The sequence below is a fragment of the Palaemon carinicauda genome, chromosome 37 (assembly GCF_036898095.1).
Source record: "Palaemon carinicauda isolate YSFRI2023 chromosome 37, ASM3689809v2, whole genome shotgun sequence".
Lineage (NCBI taxonomy): Eukaryota > Metazoa > Arthropoda > Malacostraca > Decapoda > Palaemonidae > Palaemon > Palaemon carinicauda.
The window spans coordinates 38062110-38067109 of NC_090761.1; the positions used below are offsets into that span (position 1 = coordinate 38062110).

The window sequence follows — 5000 nt, forward strand, 5'->3', positions numbered from 1 at the left end:
CATAGTCACTAAACTCACATCATTGCATTTTTGCACCAGTCTCTCGCAAACATAAACGATAACATTATATATATATATATATATATATATATATATATATATATATATATATATCTATATATATATATCTATATATATATATCTATATATATATATCTATATATATATCTATATATATATATATATATATATATATATATATATATATATATATATCTATATATATATCTATATATATATCTATATATATATATCTATATATATATATCTATATATATATATATATATCTATATATATATATCTATTTATATATATCTATATATCTATATATATATATATATATATATATATATATATATATATATATATATATATATATTTATATATATATATATATATATATATATATATAATATATATATATATACATATATATATATATATATATATATACATATAATGTTATCGTTTATTTTTGCGAGAGACTGGTGCAAAAAAAGTAATGATGTGAGTTTTGTGACTGTGGGAAAGGGAGGACTTATTAATGTTTTTTTTTTTTTTTTCGGTCATATTCTGATTTGATTATTTGAGCTGTATGTGTACGTGTGGACATATATGTTATTAGCTCGACTGATTTTTGAGTCTTTGGTATTATAAAGGAAGAATGGGGAATAAAAGAAAGAAGGAGAAGAAGAAAAGAGAAGGGAGAGGGGGAAAGAAGAATTATGATCTTAGGCCTTGTGCTGCGGATTGATAGCGTAGATGTGAAATATTGTTCTTAAAATATATTTGTGTATGGTTGATTATTTTGGACAAATCGTGACCAGAAATAAGGCCTTACCAGAAGCCATAACTGTATGACACATCAAAGTTGTTTTATAAGCCTGAGAATGATGTGGAGACTATTTTGTCTGGGAAAGTTCAGGGGCCTGAGATCAGTAATGAAGATTTTCAGACAAGGAAAAGCTCACCACTCAGGATCCGCAAGAGCTTGAGAAGAAGTACCATCAAAAGAAGACGAAGGGACGGGGTTTTAGGATATGGCATGGGAGCCTGTAGTTCATTATTGAAAGAAATGTTTGCAGAGTGGGTATTGCAGTACAGTTTTGCAGAAAAGCATTAGTCCAATAACTGTAATAACCGACATCATACATGTATGGATAGATCAAACATCCCAAGGAAAAAACAAAAACAAACACAAATGGACAGATGTTTAGAGGAAAGAGCAATTAAAATGACTCAGAATTTCAGGATCTTGGTGCTTCTAAAAGTGGACTCTCCTTCCAAACTATTCTCTTCCTCCTTACCACAATATCAACCACAATGGCATTTAATACCGAATACACTGTGGTTGATATTTACATTGAATAAAAATCACGAGTGTTAGTAATATATATTCATCTTAAATAACCACGTGTTGCAAACTCACAATTGAGCTAATCTATAATGGTGAAGATGGGCTCATTTCAAGACTAAGAGGAGAGTCCTGAATTCGACAGGAATATGTACGATGACTTGTAATAAGCTTATATCTCTCTTGATATCTTAGTTGGTAGAGCCCTCCCAGGCATGGTTTCAGCTGAGTGGCACAAGTTCGAATCTCTGCCCAACCAGAAGCTATTACCATAAATGAATTCCAGTGGATAAATGTTCCCAAGTTAGAATTCGGTATTAAATGTCATTGTGGTTAATATTTGCATTGAATAAAAATCACGAGTGTGTAATATATATTCATCTTAAATAACCACGTGTTGCAAACTCACAATTCAGCTATCATGGTGGAGATGGGTTAATTTCAAGTCTTAGAACAGATTCCTGAATTCGACAGGAATATGTACGGTGATTTGTAATAAACTTATATCTCTCATGATAGCTCAGTTGGTAGAGTCCTCGCAGGCATGGTTTCCGCTGAGTGGCACAAGTTCGAATCTCCACCCAGGCAGAAGCTATTACCATAAATAAATTCCAGTGGATATATGTTCCCAAGGTAGCATTCGGTATCAAATGCCATTGTGGCTGATATATATATATATATATATATATATATATATATATATATATATATATATTCTTACAAAGCTGGTCTAACATGAGGGTAGATTATTTTATTCACATATTTCATTTGTGTTTTTAAGAGATGTATGTCCAGATTGTAAGGGGAGTTCCACTCATGTAGGATTAAGTAAATGTATGTAAATTACATAAGACTGTCGGCATTCATTAAGTTGTATTTTCCTTCAGTTTCGTACATGTAAATTTACGTTATTTTAAAGAATTAAATTTTCATTTTACGTAGTTTGGTTACGAAGTTTTATGTATACTGTTAAAAGGTATGTATGCCTAACACGCTAGGGATTGCATCATGTTTCCACGCGGTTGGAAGTTGCATGAAGGTTCCAGACTAGAAATTCTTTTTTTAATGTTATGAGAGGAGGTGAGCGGAGTTAGCTGAGAAAGTTACCTCGTTGGGCTACAATAAAACCATACTTCAAATCTGCCAAGTTGACAACCTTGATGCCGTTAGAGCCATGCCCCCACGCTTTGAGAATGATGAACTGGAAGTTTCTAGAATGAATTAAGATGTATGTAAGGACGTGCGATTACATAGAAGACAGAGATCCAGCCTAACCTTCCAAAAGAGCCAACGTCCAGCAGTCCTCTCACCAACATCTATCCAGCCACTATGTATTTCCTCTCAAATGTGAATAGTGACTTCTCTCCAACGTATACCGTGTATAGTGTTGTTCAAAAGTTGATGATGTTATTGCATGTTTGATTTAAAAGTGAAGTGTGTTAATGTAAGTACATTTTATATGTTAAATTTTTTGTGACTGGCCCTGTGAGATTTGGTTAAAAAGTGAAGTGTATTTATTTTTGCTTAGAAGTGTCATTTTGTCTTAGTCTAAGGTCTAGTTAAGGTTTAAATTTTGAGTGATTATTTTTGGTATTACTGTTGAATTGTAAAGTATGTATTATTTCGATCACCAATAGTTATCTCAGTAACTTGCTCGTATCCCCTGACTAAGAACTGAAGTAAAAGGTTAATTTAATAGTTCCCATTACCGTTAAAAGTAAAGTAATCGCTTATTTCTTTAGTGTAACGTAAAGAGACCTTCAGATATTCAGTGTTCATGTATATCATCGTCTGGTAGTTGCATATTCTTCTCAGAGCTCGAATGTTTTCTCTTGTGTATCAGATTATGTAATATAAAGCAGGTGAGTTTGGGAGCTCAGAAATTTACGTAATTCACTAGTCGTAATATATATATATATATATATATATATATATATATATATATATATATATATGTGTATATATATATATATATGTATGTATATATATATATATATATATATATATATATATATACAGTATGTATATATATATATATATATATATATATATATATATCGAAAATGTAACCGAGGTCCTTTGCGTCAATAGGTGATGATGATGATGATATATATTTACATGTCAGACAGCTCCTCAGAGTTGGTAAATCCTTTATAAGCGAAGGGAATTATTTTACAGAAATAATTTTCAGGACATGTATCTTAACATTTACTATACTTTCTATGTTCTTGATTCATCAGTTTCAAGCGTATATGGAAGAAGATAAATATCAAACGATTTCATCGATGGAGTAGGAATAAGAGACTGAATAGACTGACTTGGTTAAAGCCACGCATGATTATGGTGTTTAAATGGACCATTTCAATCAAATGTGTGATAGCCAACATTTGGTGATGATTAGATGTCTGAATGATAAATGAAATCTCTTCGATTCGAGGTTGACTCCACTCTTCCACAGGTGTTCTTCTTTCAATTTTTATGGCGTTTGGAGTGAATTTCGTAATCCAATGGAACTTCTATGAGCTTCAACTATATATATGTATATATATATATATATATATATATATATATATATATATATATATATATATATATATATATATATTAAGCTTCCAGAGATGATACAACTTTAAATTGATTTAATTATAAACGTTTTCAGAACTGCACATGCCTTATACTGCTCTTTCCCATTGATTTCAAACTTCTCATTCAATTATCTCTTCATTTTCACACCATCTTCCCTTTTAAACATACACTACTCTTCCTTTCCTCAATCCTTTCTCAGTTTATACCTTCCAGAACATACCGAATTTGGATATACCCCTATAATTATTATAGGAGGAAACAGTTGGGGGTTTTGGGAAGATCAAGAAGGTGACAGAGAATTAGATGGGGATATAAGGTAAGGGGTGGTATGGAAAGAAGAGGTTTGGTGGAAGAGATGCCTTTGATAGAAGGCATTGGAGAGGTCGTATCGGGCAACCGACCCCTTAGTGTAGGGATAACGGTGGGAAAGAAAAAGTATTTATGTCATATCTGTACCAACTGTGTGTCACACGATCATACATAGTTCATTTTATGCTTGTATCTTCGCTCTTCCCTCGCACTAAAAAGAACCAGAATAAACATGTCTGCTTTTCTCCTCTGTAACAGTGTCGATTTTTTAACATGAAAATTCTTGTTGCTTTGAGTTTCTTGTTATTCTGGTTCTTTATAGTGCGAGGGAAGAACGGAGATACAAGCATAAAATTAACTATGTACGATCGTGTGACACACGGTTAGTACATATCTCTCACCTCTCACATTCCATCAGAACTTTTCCCTCGTCCAGAAAGGCCTTACACAAAGTGGCCATCATGTCAATAAAACAGTTACTACAACATCACAACTTCTTACTTAATTTTCTCAACAGTTATTGGATACTTTACATGACTGAAAGGTGGTTCTACAAGAATTCCCAAACTTAAAGTTTAACTTTTCCACTCTTGTGTCAATCAGGTCTCCCCCACTTTTAGCCTTTACATTTTCCAATTCTTCAAAACGAAAACAAATTCAATTAACCCAAGAGTGCGTATACTTCATGATATCTTTCATCAGTCTCATCACTTTTGCAGAGATCAATTTTTTTATCGTTATTCCTCCCCG

General features: G+C 32.1%; 1 protein-coding gene across 2 annotated transcripts in view; it reads right to left on the reverse strand.

Annotated features, from left to right (window-relative positions):
• The window catches only part of LOC137629074 (carbohydrate sulfotransferase 1-like), a 22369-nt gene that overhangs the window by 16554 nt on the left and 815 nt on the right, over positions 1–5000 (reverse strand). The gene's annotated exons all lie outside the window — the stretch shown is intronic.